This window comes from Phacochoerus africanus, chromosome 12, assembly GCF_016906955.1.
Source record: "Phacochoerus africanus isolate WHEZ1 chromosome 12, ROS_Pafr_v1, whole genome shotgun sequence".
In the NCBI taxonomy this organism is placed as follows: Eukaryota; Metazoa; Chordata; class Mammalia; order Artiodactyla; family Suidae; genus Phacochoerus; species Phacochoerus africanus.
In genome coordinates, this window is record NC_062555.1 from 38,095,987 (window position 1) to 38,115,732 (window position 19,746).

A 19,746-nucleotide genomic window follows, 5' to 3' on the forward strand; every position below is an offset into this window, starting at 1 on the left:
ACTTTCATATGCCTCAGGTGCAGCCCTAAAAAGACAAAAAAAACAAAAACAAAAACAAAAAACAGAAACAAAGAAACAATCTCATCCAAGGGAAGGAAAACAATTCTTCTTTGTCAGTCCCTGCTTAGTATAACCCTAACATCCCATCTGTACTAGTTTGTTAGAATTACTCTTGGATAATACCATAGACTGGGTGACTTAAACACAGAAATCTATTTTCTCACAGTTTAGGAGAACAGAAGTCCGAGGTTAAGGTGTTGGCAGCATTGATTTTTTTCGAGACCTCTCTTTTTGGCTTATAGATGGCTATTTTCTCCCTTTATCCTCACATGATCTTTCTCTGTCATAATGACGTTATGAAGACCTACATCATATTAGATTACTGCTCACCCCAGTGACCCCATTTAACTTTTTTTTTCTTTTTGGCCAGTGTTCAAACTCGTGCCACAGGATCAACCTAAGCCACAGCAGTAACAATGCCAGATCCTTAACCAGCTGTGCCACCAGAGAACTCGTAATTTAGCCATAATTACCTCTTTTTTTTGTCTTTTTGCCTTTTTTAGGGCTGCTGCCGCAGCATATGGAGGTTCCCAGGCTAGGGTTCTAATTGGAGCTGTAGCCACCAGCCTATGCCAGAGCCAACACAGGATCTGAGCCGCATCTGCAACCTACACCACAGCTACGGCAACGCCGGATCCTTAACCCACTGAGCAAGGCCAGGGATCGAACCCCCCCAACCTCATGGTTCTTAGTTGGATTTGTTAATCACTGAGCCATGATAGGAACTCCCATAATTACCTCTTTAAGACCCTATCTCTGGAGTTCCCATCGTGCCGCAGCAGAAACATATCCAACTAGGAACCATGAGGTGGTGGGTTCGATCCCTGGCCTGGCTCAGTAGGTTAAGGACCCAGCTGTGGTGTAGGTAGGCAGATATAGCTCTGATTGGACCCCTAGCCTGGGAACGTCCATATGCCATGGGTGCAGCCCTGAAAAGACAAAAAAAAAAAGAAAAAAGAAAAGAAAAGAAAAGAAAAGAAAAAAAAGACCCTATCTCCAAATACAGTCGCATCCTTTTTTTTTTTTTTTTTTCTGCTTTTTAGGGCTGCACCCATGGCGTATGGAGGTCCCAGGATAGGGGTCAAATCAGAGCTGTAGCCACCAGCCTACACCAGAGGCACAGCAACGTGGGATCCAGGCCGCATCTAGGACCTACACCACAGCTCATGGCAATGCTGGATCCTTAACCCACTGAGCAAGGCCAGGGATTGAATCTGAGTCCTCATGAATGCTAGTCAGATTCGTTAACTGCTGAACCCCAACGGGAACTCCTACAGTCACATTCTGTAGTACTACTATACTACTAGGGATTAGGACTTCAGCATATGAATTTGAGGGGCATATAATTAAGGCTATAAGAACTTCAATCTTCCCGTATAAATTATTACATTCAATATTTATGTTTTAGATTCCTCTCTTAATGCATGTAGCTTTCAATATCTCTTTGGTTAAACTTTTTTTTTGCTTTTTAGGGCCACACCCTCGGCATGTGGAGGTTCCCAGGCTAGGAGTCAAATTGGAGCTGTAGCTGCCACAGCAGTGAGGGATACTTAACCCACTGAGCAAGGTCAGGAATTGAACCTACTAGTCAGATTCGTTTCCACTGCACCACAATGGAAACTCCTGGTTAAACATTTTTTAATTCATAAAAGACTTGAGTATTAAAGGCAATTTGAAAACACAGAAGTGAAAATAAGAAAATGTTACCTATAATCTCATTATCTAAACATAGCCCATATTAATATTGTGTATGTGTAGCAATACCTGCAGCATATGGAAGCTCTCAGGCCAGGAATTGAATCAGAGCTGCAGTTTCCACCTATGCCACATCTGTGACAACACAGGATCCTTAACTCACTGTGCTGGGCCAGGGATGGAACCTGAAACTTGGCAGTGACCTGAGTCGCTATAGTTAGACTCTTTTTTTTTTTTTTTGTCTTTTTAGGTCCACACCCGTGGCATATGGAAGTTCCCAGGCTAAGGGTATATAATCTGAGCTACAGCTGCTGGCCTACGCCACAGCCACATCAATGCCAGATCGGAGCCGACTGTGACCTACACCACAGTTCACAGCAATGCTGGATCCTCAACCCACTGAGTGAGGCCAGATATTGAACCCAAAACCTTATGGTTCCTAGTTGGATTCATTGCTGCTGTGCCATGACGGGAACTCCATCTAGTTGGATTCTTAACCCACTGTGCCACAGCAGGAACTCCCCCATATTAATATTCTTTTGATGTATTTTTACAACCTTTTTTTATGTGTAGTGTCCACTCAGCAGATTTGGTTTTGTCTTTTTTGTTTTTTGTTTTTTGGCCCCACCCACAGCATTCGGAAGTGCCCAAGCGAGGGATCAAACTTGCAACACAGGAGCAACCTGAGCTGCTGCAGCAACAATGCTGGATCCTCAACCCACTGTACCAGAAGAGAACTCCGGTCTTTGCTTGTTATACCTAGCAGTATATAGCAAGCATTTTCTCACGTCCTGGCATGTTCTTTGTAAATGTTATTTATAAAGGCTGTGAAGTGTGGGATCTAGTAAGAATGCCATAATTTACTTAACTACTCCTCTACAGTCAGACATGTAAGATGCTTCCAATTTTTTTTGCTGTTAGAAATAAGCTGTGAGAGGGAGTTTCCGTCATGGCTCAGCAGAAATGACTCAGACTAGGATCCATTAGAACACAGGTTTGATCCTGGGCCTTGCTCAGTGGGTTAAGGATCCAGCATTGCTGTGAGCTGTGGTGTAGGTCAAAGGTACAGTAGGTCGCAGATGTGGCACAGATCCCATGTTGCTGTGGCCTTGGTGTAGGTTGGCGGCTACAGCTCCAATCCGACCCAACTCCTAAACCGGGAACTTCCATATGCCGCAGGTGCGGCCATAAAAAGACAAAAAAAAAAAAAAGCAAGCAAGCTGTGAGAAATGTTTATTTCTGCATAATAATTTTTCCATGTTTAGGAGTTCCCGTTGTGGCTCAGTGGTTAACAAATCTGACCAGGAACATGAGGTTGTGGGTTCGATCCCTGGCCTTGCTCAGAGGGTTAAGGATTTGGCGTTGCTGTGAGCTGTGGTGTAGGTTGCAGAGGCGGCTCGGATCCTGAGTTGCTGTGGCTCTGGCTTAGGCCGGCGGCTATATCTCCGATTCAACCGCTAGCCTGGAAATCTCCATATTCCGCAGAAGTGGCCCTAGAAATGGCAAAAAGACAAGAAATAATAATAATAATAATAATTTTTCCATGTTTAAAATTATTTCCTTGGGGTAGAGTACCAGAATTGCTTGGATGATGGAGTTTTAACATATTATGACTTTTTGCTTTCCAAAGAGTTTATGCTAATTTATATTCCTATTAGCCAAATAAGAGAGTGTCTCTTTTATGAAACAATGGTTAGCATTGGGTAATATGATTATTTTTACTCTTTATTAAATTGGTAAACAAAATGCATATTATCGCTATGACTTTCAATTTAAAAAATTGTGAACCCTACATTTTTGGTGGGGATGTAAATTGGTGCAGCCCGTATGGAGAAGAGCGTGGCAAAGTGGGTTAAGGATCCGGATGTTGCTGCAGCTGAGGCTTAGGTTGCAACTGTGGTTCAGATCTGATCCCTGGCCTGAGAATTCCATATGCTGTTGGAAGACCAAAAATGAAAAAAAAAAAAGAAAAGAAAAAATTCAATCTAGATTGAAGGGGAGGGTAAACACATTTTTGAATGTATAATTTTATTTTCTTTGGTTTTTTTTTTAGGGCGCATCTGTGGCATATGGAAGTCCCCAGGCCAGGGATTGAATTGGAACTGCAGCTGCCTGCCTACACCACAGCACAGCAACAGCGGATCGGAGCTGCATCTGGGACCTACAGCACAGCTCACAGCAATGCCTGATCCTTAACCCACTGAGTGAGGTCAGGGATTGAACCCTCTTCCTCATGGATACTAGTTGGGTTCATTACCGCTGAGCCCCCATGGGAACTCCGAAGGTATATTTTTACCATAAAAAAAGTTCATACAGGGAGTTTCCATCATGGCTCAGTGGTTAATGAATCAGACTAGGAACCATGGGGTTGCGGGTTCGATCCCCGGCCTTGCTCAGTGAGTTAAGGATCCGGCATTGCCTTGAGCTGTGGTGTAGATTGCAGATGTGGTTTGGATCCCCAGTTGCTGTGGCTGTGGTGTAGGCCTGTGGCTACAGCTCCAATTGGACCCCTAGCCTGGGAACCTCCATATGCCTCAGGAGCAGCCCAAGAAAATGGAAAAAAAAAAAAAAAGTTCATACAAATTGACAACACTGATATTTCTGTAGATAAGTGGACAAAGCATACTAACAATTCCTAAAAGTGAACAGAGAACCAATCAATATATACCAGCTCAGCTGACTCTGGGCATAAATATATCTCAGAAACTGATAGTAATTCCAAATTGTCATGGTCACTCTACTATTTTTCAGCCAAGCAAAGGAACACATGGTCCTCTTGAGACAGGATTGAAGTGGGCAGAGCACAACCTTGGTTTTAACCATAAATTGGTTAAAAATATGGTTAAAACCAAATAGGTTCAGAGTTACCACTGTGGTGCAATGGTGTCGGAGGCATATTTGCAGTGCTAGGATACATGTTCAATCCCCTGGCCCAGCGCAGTGGGCTAAAGAATCTGGTGTGACTGCAGCTGCGTGGTAGGTAGATCCAGCAGTTACAGCTTGGATCTGATTCCTGGCCTGGGAACTCCATATGCTGCTGAGTGGCCAGAAAAAGAAGAAAAGAAATCCCAAGTAACTATGTCTAACTAACATGCCCGAAAAGGGAGTTCCCTTTGTGGCTCAGCAGTAAAGGGCCCAACTAGTATCTGTGAGGACATAGGTCCGATCCGTGGCCTTGCTCAGTTGGTTAAGGATCAGGTGTTGCTGTGAGATGTGGTGTAGGTTGAAGAAGAGGCTTGCATCTGGTGTTGGCTGTGGCGTAGGCCAGCAGCTGCAGCTCTGATTCCTCCCCTAGCCTGGGAATTTTCATATGCTGAGGGTGAGACTCTAAAAAACAACAACAAAAGATGGCAGAAGAGTCAACTTCCAGTGGACTTTGAGCCTCATTATATGCTAATTGTAATACATTAGCATGCTAAATGACACGACCACAGGAGCCAAGATAATTCCAAGGCAAAAAGCAGATGGTGGCCCTCCTGGAAATCCCCTCCCATTACCCAGAATAGTTGTAATAATCCTCCCACTCATTAGCCTATGAAATTACCAGCGCATAAAACCTAACCACCCCATATTCCCAGGCCAGTTCTCAAGCCTTTTGAGATAGGCTGCATTCTGTCTATGAAATGTGTATCTTCTTGCTTCTGAGATAGCCCACACTGTGTCTGTGGAGTGTGTATCGCTCAATAAATTTACTTCTTACCTATCACTTAGTCTCTCATTGAATTGCTTCTGCAACAAGACATAAAGAACCTGAGCTTCATTAAATCCTGAGACCAGGTGTGCGATTTCAACTAAAAGATAGTGGGTTCAAGTCCCGGTATAAGTTTTGGCTGTATTCCAATCTCACCTGAGTTGTGTGGTTTCACTCTAGTCAATAATACAGTCACATTTCTGGAGGAAAATCCAAATTTTAATCATAAGGTTGTTGGTGACATGGGAATTTTGGGGTATCTTTATAAGTAATAGGCAGGGAGCGTGCATCTCTGTGCCAAATTTGTAGATCTGCCAAAGGGACCAAAATATTCCATCTGCTGATCAGGTCACCGTTTTCCCTGCATGGTGTACATTTTTGCTTAAGGTTCAGTTTTCTTCCCCTTTTTAAATGATTCTATAGAGACCATTCCCTTTCAGTTATCACATTCTTCCTGCGGGGTATAATGCATTTAATTGTGATCATTTATTTTACAGTAAATGAGTAGATTTGAAGTGTGATTAGCTTAATCTAGATTGTGAAAATTCTTTGGAGTTTATACACCTTGAATCTACCTTCCTAAATATCAGCCACCTGTTACTGATTTTTTTCTGAGATGGGTCTTCTAAGAATAACTCATTTCATTCACCTACCTAATGTACAGACTTAAAAAACCCAGGAAATTGAGGCCTGGAGAGGTAACATAGCTTGTACAAACCAACACATGGTCTTAAACACCAGCCATGAGTTCCCATCATGGCTCAGTGGTATCAAACCCGACTAGCATCCATGAGGATGCGGGTTTGATCCTGACCCCTTTCAGGGGGTTAAGGATCCCATGTTGCCGTGAGCTGTGGTGTATGTGGCAGATGCGGCTCAGATCTGGTGTTGCTATGGCTGTGGTGCAGGCTGGCAGCTACAGCTCCAATTCAATGCCTAGCCTGGGAACTTCCATATGCTGCAGGATCAGCCCTAAAAAGCAAAACAAACAAACACAAAACAGACAAACAAAAAGTCCCAGGCTTCTGAGAATTTTCCATCTCATTAATGCTTTCACTTCAGTCCAGCCAAGAGCAGTTAAGCAAACAAAAACTGGTGAAAAGGATGGTGATGTTCTTTGCAGTTACAGGATGTGAAATTTGTTTTGGAGTTAATGTCAGTCAGGCTGGGTAGAAAAGGGTGGCAGTGATACCCCTTAGGAGAGATTTGGGAAGGATAGTTCTATTGCATCCAGGTGGTAATAACTATAGTGAGTGAGGTTTTAGGACTCTTATGCCCTTCCCCCCATTCCAGGTCTTAGGTAGGACATGTTCCTTGATAAATGATAATTTGGTGAAACTGCCCAGGGCAATATGCTTGGCATAGAAAGACAGACGTTTTAAAATATAAGAGGAAATTGAGGCCTGGAGAGGTAACATAGCTTGTATAAACCAACACCATAGTCTTAAACACCAGTACTTTCTCCACGTAGAATTTTTATTATTTTTTTTTCTTTTTAGGGCAGCACCTGCAGCATATGGAGGTTTCCAGGCTAGGCGTCCAATCAGAGCTACAGCTGCCAGCCTACGCCGCAGCCACAGCAATGCCAGATCTGAGCCCCATCTGCGACCTACACCACAGCTCATGGCAACGCCAGATCCTTAACCCACTAAGTGAGGCCAGAAATAGAGCCTGCAACCTTATGGTTCCTAGTTGGATTGTTTACCCTGTGCCACGATGGGAACTCCTCCACGCAGATAGTTAACTTATAGATTATAGTTTCTTTTCACTGCGCCCTCAATCACAAACCCTCTTTCCCACTTCTCAGAAACAGCTGTTAGCAGGTTCGTATAGATCCTTTCGGAAGTGTTTTCTTGTGCTCTTTCCATTATGTCTGTGCCTCTCAAAGAGTGTTTTTTATCTTTGACTCTCCCACACATTTCTTTTTTTCTTTTTTTGGTCTTTCTTTTTAGGGCTACACCCACGGCATATGGAGGTTCTGAGGCTAGGGGTCTAATTGGACCTGTAGCCGTAGCCACAGCCACAGCAACACCAGATCCGAACCGCATCCTTGACCTACACCACAGCTCATGGCAATGCTGGATTCTTAGCCCACTGAATGAGGCCGGAGATTGAACCCGAAACGTCGTGGTTCCCAGTCAGATTCGTTTCTGCTGTGCCAAGATGGGAACTCCTCTCCCACACATTTCTATACAGCAGAAATACAAAAACAAGGAAGACTAAACTGACTATATACAATGCTAGCTCACTGTAAAAAGAGAGATAAGATACATCTACACATGAATGGTCATGATAATAAGTTCTATTTGTTAAAGGCACAGCCTGAGCATTCTTTGATCAATTCAGATGAAAAACAAAGTTTTCCCTTGAACTGAGCAGGCTATTAAGGATTCAAGTGTTTTGCATCAAGTACTTTAACCTACAAGTCTATTAGTACCTGGCAAGTTAGTAACTCGTAGAGTGCCCCATACAAAGATCAGTATGTACTAATTCCCTTTTCATCTTTACTTGGACCTATGGTGCCCAAGGATACATGCAGGGTGTGAAAATAACCGCTAATATTTAATAAGGGCTTATTCTGTGCCAATCTGGTATTAAGATTTACATAATCTTATTTCACAACCTGGTGAAGCAGTGTTATCACAAAGGAAAGCTCAAATCGAGGTAAGGCCTGCTGGATTCCAAAGTCCTTAGATACTGCCTTTGAGGGTCAACCGTCCAGTAATTGAGAACATACTCTAAAATACGCTACAATTATAAACCATTAGCTCCTTCTTTATGCTTAACAGGTGAGGTCATTTTGAGAGGCAGGTTATTATTAGGAGACAGATAATCTGGTTTGGGTCTCCTCAGCCAGTTAACAACTGACCCTCCCTGATCCTTTCTCTTTGCTTAAAACCGGGACAATCCCAGCCTCAAAGGGTTGACTTTACGACTTAATAAAACTGGTTGTATAAACGGCTGACGAGTAGGCTTTCTAGAAATGTTAGTCTTTTCACGCATAAGGGGCTTGGGACTGCAGAATTTGAGCCCACGTTTCGTAGGACGTAAGCCTTGGGGCCTTCCCACTCCCGTGGAGGTTCCCTGGGAAGCCAGCTGGGTGCAACGGCTATCTCCGCGAGCCGTTGGTGTTTTCCCGCGCAGGGGGGCGGGGCGGAGCGCCGGCCCGGGAAGGTGGTAGCCGAACCCCACCTCCCGCGGCGACTATATCTCCCAGCAGGAATCATGCTCAGCTGCCTAGCAGGGGCCGCTCACTAGCATTAGTCTCAGATGCCTTCCCTCGGTCCGAAGTTACAGCCGCACCATCTATGAAGCCACGAGGGAAAGGATGTGGTGGTAGATGGCTTTGCTGTGCAGCAAGTTGAGAGTCGTAGTGCCCTGGCGCAACGCTTGGCAGGCTAGGGTCTTCTTGAGTGGTTGGACCACTTCACGTGATGAGAGGAAGGCGGCCGCAAGGCAGCGACCTGTGGTGCCTTGTGAGGTCATCACAGCGCGACAACGAGCTGCACTTGTGGGCTTCCTGGAGACGGGAGGTAGCACGTCCCTAACAACTCCGAGTACGAGAAACTGCGTAAACTCGCCCTTGTTGGCTTCATCTGCGTGCCTCCCCCTGCCTCAACCCTGCTGGCCCAGTCTGGAGGGCATGACGGGGGGTTGGTTAGTAAGAGCGGCGCGCTCTGTGGGCGGGTTGATGACGAGCCGCGGGCGAGCGACTTGTAGTGGCTCCTCCTTCGCCCATGACGCAGAGGTCACGTGACGGGCCGGGCAGCCTCTGCCGCCGCCGCCGCTTTGTAAGAGGCACATTGGCAGGTAACGAGCGGCGGCGGCGGCAGCGGCAGCGGCAGCAGCGGGTCCCGAGTCCAGCGAGAGCAGCAGCGGTAATTGGCACCTTCTCTCCCCTTCCCCGGTCCAGGTCCCTGAGCTCTGCAGCTTGCGCCCGGTAGTCCTGGCTTCTGTTCTTCTTTTCGCCAATCTTCTTCATAGTGCCCCAGCGCCCACCCGTGAAAGCGGGCCGAGCGTCCCTCGCTGGTTTCACGCGTCCTCAGTTTGCCCAGGCCTGGTGCAGTCCTTCCTCTCTCCCGCGGGTTGTCCGGGGCTCCTTCCTGCCTACCCCAACGCTTGTCGTCCCGGCCCCACCCAGCCCCAGGGGGCGCCTTCCCCTCCCCCCGTCGGGTTTCTGCCCTGGAGGGTGTGGTTTTCTCTCCCACCGTTGTCCCTCCCTTGCCTGTCCGCTCGAGCTCCCGCGCCACGCTGTCGCCGACCGACCACTTTTCCGTTTTCATGCCTGTCGCTAGTCCTGGGACTAGATATTTCAGAGCCTTACTTCTGCGCTCTCTCGCCTTTCCCGGCTACCCAGAGGCTAGTGCAGTTCCACTTCTCTTCATTCGGGAAGGTTTTGGTGTCAGACACTTAGGACTCAGTTTTCCTCCACGTTCCCAGTTCCTGTAGTCTGGCCATATCACAGTTGTTCTTTAGTGTAGGTTTGCAAGAGCTTTGTAAACTAAAGCACTCTTAGAATACTATTCAAAATGTTACTCTTACATTGGTGCATTGCATCTCAGTTTTCTTTGCCGCTGAATCACTTTTCACTTGGCTTTCCCACTTTTCCCCCAGGGTTTTCAGTCTAATTAGTTGTCCTCGCACCTCACGTGCCACCACTGTTCTCACCACTCTGGTCTCATCCTTGTTCTCTCTGGGAGGTGATTGCGTGATTCCGTCATCATTCCTGTTATTTCCTGTTTGACATAATCCGGTAGTTTACTTCCACCTCTGTTGGATATTGTTTCTACTTGTATCCAAGATGTCTCTACCAGTATTTAGGCTTACTTTCTTCAGCTCTTGTGCGTCTGAACAATTGAGAGTTTTGAAGGTCTCCATAAGGTGTCCAGGGATCATCTTTTATCTGATAAAGGGCATACAATTCATTTTTTGGGTGAATGTAATTTTATATTTTCGCTTCGATTATGATAGTACTTTTAAAACCAAGGGGTATGTCAGTAGTGTAATCCTCGCTTTTCACCAGAAATTGTGCATTCTTAATTTTTAGTGTCAGTTTGTCTAAAGGAAGTGGAAGGAAGGTGAATATTAATACTTAAGCTCCCCTACAGAGGGGATTGGGTGACTCTCTTGGGGTAGTGTCTGTCTCAGGAAGGGATAAATTCCACTCTCTGGAGATGTTATGGTCTTCCAGTGCACCCGCATCTCTAACCTGCCTGTAGAGCCCCTAAGTTAGGGCTATCCTCCCATTGCTCTGAAGCCTTGTCTTACCATAGGGCAGAAGTGATTAGTTTCCGGCACACTACTCTTGGGCTTGCTTCCAGTGTGTTCTTCCTGATTTTTCATCCTTAAGGCTAGTTCACATATATGTTGAGTAGTCACCCCCCACCCCAATGTCTCCGGCCCGGCACCCTGGCCCACTTGTTTCCCACAGCTCTGATTTTTGTCTGTTTGCTTCCTTATTGCTTCTGACCTTCAATAATTCAGAATATGATTCAGAGAAAGGAGGTTTTTGTTATCATTGAAATATGACTGGAAGTGGTGGCATGGGAATGAGGCCATGGGAAAGGGTTGTGGTAATTGCCCCTCCTGCCTGTTTCCTGCTGCTCTGGTTTACTCTGCCTCTCTCTTTAAATGTGGGCTGGACCTGCAGTAGTCACATGGAGCTGCCTTTAGAACCAGGCTGGAACAACAATAACACCTCTGCTTCCCTTTCCTGGTAACTGGTGTAGCCTGTGCAGTGCTCACCAGGAGTGTCTCTTGGTATTAGCCAGAGTGACTTGTACTGTGTAGGGAGAAATGGTAGGGAAACATGGAGGAGAATGGGTTTATTTCAGGACTCCCTTGTTTTTTGCTGGGAACTGGTTGCTGTCTCTACTCACTTAAGCATAAACTATGTAAAGAAAGTTTACACCTGTTTTGAAGGTTTGAAGCAGTCTGAAGTGAAGCCATTATTGAAGTGTTAATTCCCCAGCCCTTTTTTTTTTTTTTTTTTTTAATGACTTACTGTAAAGATTTTGGGAATTCTTGTTGTGGCTCAGCGGGTTAAGAATCTTAGTACCCATGAGGATGCAGTTTTGATCCCTGGCCTCGATCAGTGGGTTAAGGATCAGGCATTGCTGTGAGTTGTGGTGTAGGTTGCAGACTTCGGCTCAGATCCCGCATTGCTGTGACTATGGCATAAGCTGTCAGCTGCAGCTCTCTTTGGACTCCTAGTTGGGGAACTTCATATGCCACAGGTGTGGTCCTAAAAAAAGCAAAAAAAATTTATAAGATTTTTTTTGGGGTGTGTGTGTGTGTCTTACAAAGGATTAGCGTGTGCTCAAAAGAAGCGATCTGCATGAATTCAGATTGTTAGGTTCATTTGCTTTTAACCAAAATTTAAAAAATTTCTCCTTATGAGGCAGCCCATAGGTCAGTTCTCAATTGTTAACTTTGAGTGTATGGAGTGTCCTTTAAAAGCTGAGTAGTATGGCATCGGTGGTGTTGACTGGTGAGATGGTGGGTTTCTAATAGATCTTAGAAGTATCTGTTTTCTCTTTCCCCAAGTGGAGAGTGGAGATGTAACCAAAGTAAGGCCAAGAAGGATATAGGGAATATCACCTTATAAACCCATGGTAGGTTTTGAGTTATTTTTGATCCAGCTATCAAATAAGTATTTAGGAATGGAATCCTGTTTATCTTAAGTCCAAGAACTAAATTTGCTAGGTTTTTTTTGACAGTTATAATGCAAACTGTGTATGCTGAAATTTCCACTTTTTTTTGGTCTTTTTAGGGCCCCATCTGTGGCATATGGAAGTTTCTAGGCTAGGGGTCAAATTGGAGCTGCAGATGCTGGCCTACACCACAGTCACAGCAATGCCAGATCCACGCAGCGTCTATGACCTATACCGCAGCTCACAGCACTACCAGTTCCTTAACACCCTGAGCAGGAACAAGGATTGAACCCACATACTCATGGATGCTAGTTGGGTTTTTACCACTTAGCCACAACAGGAACTCCTTTTTTTTTTAGTTTTCTTGTTAGTGTTTCTCTCAAAGGCTGCATGTTTTGTACGTTTTAAAGAAGGTAAATTAGTTTTGAAATTTCTTGGCCCAGGTTTTGAAGAACAGGTTTGTGAGTTTCTGGCTGATGTAGCATGTATACTACAGTGAGTTTCAATTCTCAGATAACTTGTTGTCATACAGGAGTTAAGAGCTCATTTAAATTGAAACGCCATTGGAGTTCCTGTTGTGGCACAGTGGAAACGAATCCAACTAGGAACCATGAGGTTGTGGGTTTGATTCCTCGCCTCGCTCAGTGGGTAAAGGATCCGGTATTGCTGTGAGCTGTGGGGTAGGATGGAGATGCGGCTTAGATCTGGCTTTGCTGTGGCTGTGGTATAGGCCAGCAGCTGTAGCTCTGATTGGACCCCTAGCCTGGGAACCTCCCTATGCCACGGGTGTGGCCCTGAAAAAAAAAAAAAATCATAAATTGAAACCCCATTAATTGTTTGGGATTAATTTATTGAAATGTGGTTGGACTAAGTAGTAAATGTTTCTTTTAAGACTAGGCAGTGTTCTACTTTTAAAGATTGTTAGGAATGTGTTGCTTGTTTTTCTTTGTTTGGAACTCTCATAGAACATATATTTAAAAAAAATTTTTTTTTGGGGGGGGCCACAGCTGTGGCATGTTAAAGTTCCCAGGCCAGGGATTGAACTGTAGCACGGCATCGACCCAGCAGTGACTCAAGCCCCTGCAGTGACAACTCCAGATCCTTAACCCACTGCACCATAAGAGAACTCCTAGGGAGTTCCCATTATGTCTCAGTGGGTTAAGAACCCAACTAGTGTTCCTGAGGATGCGAGTCCCATTGCTGGCCTTGCTCAGTGGGTTAATGATCCAGTGTTGCTGCAAGTTTTGGTATGTGTTGCAGATGCAACTCAGATCTAGTGCTTCTGTGGTTGTGGTGTAGGCCAGCAGCCTCAGCTCCAGTGCCAACCCCTAGCCTGGGAATTTATGCTGCAGATGAGGCCCTTTAAAAAAAAAAAAAAGGAGTTCTCATCGTGGTTCAGTGGAATTGAATCTGACTAGGCTCTGTGAGGACACTGGTTCCTGGCCCTGCTCAGTGGGTTAAGGATCCAGTATTGCTGTGAGCTGAGGTGTAGATCACAGATGTGGCTTTGATATCACATTGCTGTGGCTGTGGTGTAGGCCAGTATCTGCAGCTCCCATTGGACCCCTAGCCTGGGAACCTCCATATGCCACAGGTGCCACCTTAAAAAGACCGAAACAAACAAACAAAAAACTCCTAGAACATACATTTGATTGATTAGGTCTAAAATTTAAAAATTTTTCAAAGGTTTGTAGAGGAGAGAATTTCATTTGGATTTAGATCTGTTGCTGTAGCTATTGTGTAACTAACATTTTTAAGTAAGATGTCACATAGGAACTTATTTAAAGTTATGCTATACATACACAGCTCAGTAGTACTTCATTAGTGCTTTACTGTTTATTTTTTCATGTCTCAATATTCTCATCAAATCAGTCCTAAATATACCTGTGAAGATTTTTGGACGCTCAGAGTTGCTTCTTGCTAATAGTGTCTGTCTTCCTCTCTGCCTTCTTCCTTTCTACTCCTTTCTGTTTTCCTCTTATTTTTCTTTTTCTCTTATTTCCCTCCCACCCCTTGCCTTCTTCTGTCCCTTCACTCCCATACCAAATACATTTGGAGTTCCCTTAGTGGCACAGTGGGTTAAGGATCTGGCATTGTGTCATGCTATGGGCTTGGCCAAACAAATCCTCTCTTTGAGTTCCAGTTGTGGCTCAGTGTGTTAAGAGTACAGCTAGTATCCATGAGGATGTGGGTCCGATCCCTGGCCTGGTTCAGTGGGTTAAGGATCTGGTGTTCCCATGAGCTGTGGTGTAGGTCGCAGATACGGCTTGGATTCAGTGTGGCTGTGGTGTAGCCCTGCAGTGCCAGCTCTGATTTAGCCCCTAGCCTGGGAACCTCCATATGCTGCAGGTGCGGCCCTAAAAAGAAAAAGACAAAAAAAAACCTCTCTCAACACTTAACTGAGGAGGTTAAATTCCCTCTGACTTTGTTTGCCACTGTAATGTACTGGTTCCCAAGCCAGCAGATGCAAACCTGAAATATCTTTGCAATCTGATGGGCCTGGGGAAGGTGTGTAATGCTACCTGTATTGTGTTTGTCTCCCCACCTGGAATGTGTGCTCTTTGAAGGGTGAGATTTTTCATTTGATAATGTTAGTCATCATCAGATTATGAACAAGAGAATATGTGGGCTTAAAAAAACCCACACATTTAACTGAATTAGGGTATAGGGGAAAAAAAACAAACTAACCTGCCTTTAGGATTAATTGACAGGCCTAACTTTAAGTTGACTTCTAGACCAAACCAGTTCTCCCCCCCCCCCCAAGCTAATTTGCAAATTTCCGTTTTAAGGTTGGCTTTTGGGTCAGGCTGGCTGGCACTATTTTACGTAAGAAAGTACGTTTTAGGAGTTACCACTGTGGCGCAGCAAAAACAATCCTAGTATCCATGACGATTTGGGTTTGATCCCTGACCTCGCTCAGTGGGTGAAAGATCCAGCATTGCCATAGGCCGCAGCATGGGTTGCAGACATGGCTGGAGTCCCAAGTTGCTGTGCCTGTGTCGTAGGCTGGCAGCTGTAGTATTTGCATACTTACTGGTTTTTTATTGAAAGATAGCAGAATACACACCAAAGGAGGTATAGTTGGTAGAAAAACACATGTAGAGTTTTCAAAAACAAGAATAAAATGACAAATTAAAAAAAAAAAGAATAAAATGACCAACCAAGAAATGGAACATTAATACTACCTAAAACCCATTTGTGAATTACATCTCCCAAGGCATTACTTTTTCCTCTTTCCCAGTGCTGGAAATTAAGATAACTCGGAGTTCCCGTCGTGGCGCAGTGGTTAACGAATCCGACTAGGAACCATGAGGTTGCAGGTTCAGTCCCTGGCCTTGCTCAGTGGGTTAACGATCCGGCGTTGCCGTGAGCTGTGGTGTGGGTCGCAGACACAGCTCGGATCCCACGTTGCTGTGGCTCTGGCGTAGGCCGGTGGCTACAGCTCCGATTCAACCCCTAGCCTGGGAACCTCCATATGCCGCGGGAGCGGCCCAAGAAATGACAAACAACAACAACAACAACAACAAAGAAAAAGACAAAAAAAAAAAAAGATAACTCTGGCTTGGGTCGTCAGTGTTGGAAAATGAGACAGGTGGACAAGGAGAAATCTTGACAAGGCTCTTTACTTCTGCAGAAGGGTGCGGGTACTCCAAAAAGCGTGCGCACGGAACAAAGGACCCTCCCCTATTTATCCCTAATGAACGTGATTTACCTGTCCCCTTCCCATTCGTCAGGTCAGGGTGCACATTCTTCCCTGTTGGCTAATTGAAACAAATTGTTACTGGGAAAAGAGGTAAAGAGGAAGGGGGTTGCTGGGGGTGTTTCAGCCGAAACCAGAGCAAAGTGGAGTAACCAAGATTTCCTTTGATAGAAAAGACATTATGTTACTTTCCACACCAGAGGTGACCGTTACCTGTATTTTGGGCCTATTATTTTTTAGAATAATTTTTACTCCCTGTATATCCGTAAATAATATATATTTAAATATTGCCAATTTCAGTCTTGATTTGAATGGGGTTGTGTGATTTTCCTGATACTTCTTTTACATGTTTTAGATTCATCCATGTTGATTGTTACACCTCTTGATCATTTTTAGTAGTATGGCATTCCATTGTGAGGATGCGCCTTGTCTTACTCTATAGTGATGGATGTTTGTCTTATTTCCAGTTTTTTTTTTTTTTTTTTTAAAGGCTGCACCTGTGGCGTATGGAGGTTCCCAAGCTAGGGATCCAATAGGAGCTGTAGCTGCCGGCTTACACCACAGCCACAGCAACGTGGGATCCAAGCCGCATCTGCAATCTACGCTACAGCTCATGGCAGTGTTGGATCCTTAACCCACTGAGCGAGACCAGGGATTGAATCTGCATCCTCATGGATGCTAGTCAGATTCATTAACTGTTGAGCCAGGAGGGGAACTCCTCAGTTTGTTTTAATTACAAGTTATACTTGCCTCCTTGTGAACATTTGTACCCCTCCTCAAAACAAACTAGGGAGTTCCCCTCATGGCTCAGTGATTAAAGAATGACTAGTATCCATGAGGATGCGATCCCTGGCCTCCCTCAGTGGGTTAAGGATGTGACGTTGGCCGGGAGCTGTGGTATAGGTTGCAGGTGCGGCTCGGATCCCATGTTGCTGTGGCTGTGGTGTAGGCCAGCAGCTATAGCTCACATTCTAGCCTGGGAATCTCCATGTGCCTTGGGTACGGCCCTAAAAAGATACACAAAAAAACCCCGCAAAAAAAACCACAACGAATTTCCTAAGGCTATATATAGCTGAGAGTGGAATTTTTGGGTTGTGAGTGGGCTATGTGTAACTTTACTAGGTAATCCCAAACTTTTTTCCATAGTGTGGTACAGTTGTTCTTAATTAGGCTCCTCATTTGAACCACAGAACACAGAAAGTTGAGCAACTGTTTTTTCACTTCTCTTGAGGATGTTACATAACTACTAGTCTAGATGCCTAGGGAAGAGTTTAATTCATGCATACACTGGAATTTAATTCTCAAGCTGGATGGGTAAGAATTCCACATCCTGGCTAACATTTTGGTATTTCATTTGGTACTGCAAGTCCAGTGGGATGTTTTAGATACATTTTTTATGAACACCACACAGCTGGATTTTGTTTTGTTAATACAACCTGCCAACTTCTCTTTTAACTGGAGCATGGAGACCATTCACATTTATGGTAATTATGGATATCTTGGATATATTTCTGCTATTCCAGTCCTATACTTGCTTGATCTTTATTGTTTTCCTGTTCTTTTCGCAGTTTTGGTTTTTTTCTGTTCAGTTTCTTCCAAAAATTTTTTTTAAATGGCTGCACCTGCAGCATATGGAAGTTCCCAGGCCAGGGATTGACTCCCAGCCACAGCTTTAGCAACACTGGGTCCTTTTAATCTACCGCGCTGGACCAGGGATCAAACTCTCCTCCTCCGGGCAGCAATCCAAGTTGCTATGGTTGGATTTTTTTTGTCTTTCTGGGGCCACACCTGCAGCATATGGAGGTTCTCAGGCTTGGGGTCGAATCAGAGCTAGAGCTGCCAGCCTACACCACGGCTATAGCAGCATCAGATCCGAGCTGCATCTGCGACCTATACCACAGCTCACGGCAATGCTGGATCCTTAACCCACTGAGGCCAGGGATCAAACCCGCTTCCTCATGGATACTAATTGGTTTCATTAATCGGGAACTCCTGTAGTTGGATTTTTTTTTGTGTGTGTGTCTTTTGTTGTTGTTGTTGCTATTTCTTGGGCCGCTCCCGCGGCATATGGAGGTTCCCAGGCTAGGGGTCGAATCGGAGCTGTAGCCACCGGCCTACGCCAGAGCCACAGCAACGTGGGATCTGAGCCGCATCTGCAACCTACACCACAGCTCACGGCAACGCCGGATTGTTAACCCACTGAGCAAGGGCAGGGACCGAACCCGAAACCTCATGGTTCCTAGTCAGATTCGTTGACCACTGCGCCACGACGGGAACTCCATGTAATTGGATTCTTAATCCACTGTTCCACAGCAGGAATTCCTCCAATTTTTTAGGGAGTTCCCATTTTGGCTCATCGGGTTATGGACCTGATGTAGTCTCAGTGAGGATGTTGGTTTGATCCCTGGACTCACTAAATGGGTTGTGGCTTAAGGATGCAGCATTGCTGCAAACTGTGGCATAGATTGCAAGCTGCAGCATAAGTCACAGATTCAGCTTGGATCTGTTGCTGTGGCATAGGCCTGTAGCTGCAGCTCAGATTTGGCCCCTAGCCTAGGAACTTCCATAGGCTGTGGGTGGGGGAAAAAAAAAGATTTCAAGTTTAATGTATACCTTTGACCTAGAGTTACTAAATATTTTGCCACATTGACTTTTTTTATATATATACTGCACTCATCCCCCCCCCCCCGCCCCCGATTTTTGGCCACCCTGTAGCATATGGAGTTCCCAGGCCAGGGATCAGATCCTGAGCCTCATTCTTGACCCAAGCCACAGCTGTGGTAATGCCAAATCTTTAACCCATTGTGCCGGGTTGGGGATTGAACCCCTGTCTCAGTGCTCCCAAGGCACCATCAATCCCATTGTGCACCACTGAGAACTCTCATACATTATCTTTTTTTTTTTTTCTTTTTAGGGCTGCACCCGGGGTATATGGAAGTTCCCAGGCTAGGGATTGAATTGGAGCACAGCTGCCAGCGTACATCATAGCCACAGCAAATACCAGACCTGAGCCGTGTCTTTGACTTACACCACAGCTCATGACGATGCCAGATCCTTAACCCGCTGAACAAGGCCAGGGATCGAACCTATAACCTCAAAGTTACTAGTCGGATTCATTTCCACTGTGCTATAGCAGGAACTCTCTCCCGTACATTATCTTTTGAGGCTTTTTTTTTTTTTCCCGCTTTTTTGTTGGCCCCCACCCATGGCATATGGAAGTTCCCAGGCTAGGGGTCAGATTGGAGCTACAGCTGCCAGCCTATACCACAGCCACAGCAACTTGGGATCCAAGCTGTGTCTGCAACCTACACCACAGCTTATGGCAATGCTGGATCCTTAACCCATGGAGCAGGGCCAGAGATCAAACCCACATCCTCATAGATAGTAGTCAGGTTCATTTCCACTGCGCCACAATGGGAACTCCCAGGACAAATGCTTTGAAAGTGAAATGCAAACATCTTGACACTTAAATATTTCCTTAGCAAGTATTTCTTTACAAAAAAAAAAAAAAAGCTGCTCTTACAAACAACCACAAAAACATTACACCCAGAAAAGTGGATAATTATTATATATTTAATAATTATAATTTAATAATATATAGTAATATCTTGTACAAGTTCACAGATTTTCCCGGTTGTTGACAAATTGTCTTTTGTAACCCCCCTTCCTATTCAATCAGGGTTTCTGATTTACCCTATTTAAGTATTGTCAATGCAGTACACTACTGAATGATAATCCATTTCTTTTCTTTCTTTTTTGGCTGCACTCGTGGCAAGTGGGTGTTGCTGGGCCAGGAATTGACCCTGAGCCCAATTTGCTACCTGTGCCACAGCTGCAGCAACACCGGATCCTTAACCCTCTGTGCCATGGGAAATTCCTGGTAATCTATTTCTTAAGTTATTATTTTCTCAATCATCAGATGTAACTGTCCGTCAGGTCATCTGATA

General features: G+C 45.0%; 1 protein-coding gene across 4 annotated transcripts in view; it reads left to right on the forward strand.

The window, feature by feature from the left end:
* The first annotated feature begins 9,201 nt into the window (after nt 1-9,201).
* Nucleotides 9,202-19,746, forward strand: part of UBAP2 (ubiquitin associated protein 2) — a 137,251-nt gene continuing 126,706 nt past the window's right edge. For 3 of the 4 annotated variants that reach the window (XM_047754486.1, XM_047754487.1, XM_047754488.1), the window contains exon 1: nt 9,203-9,324. The gene's annotated coding sequence lies outside the window, so the exon portion shown is untranslated. Of the gene's footprint in view, nt 9,325-19,746 lie in introns of all 4 variants that reach the window. The other variant, XM_047754489.1, reaches the window with a different exon arrangement.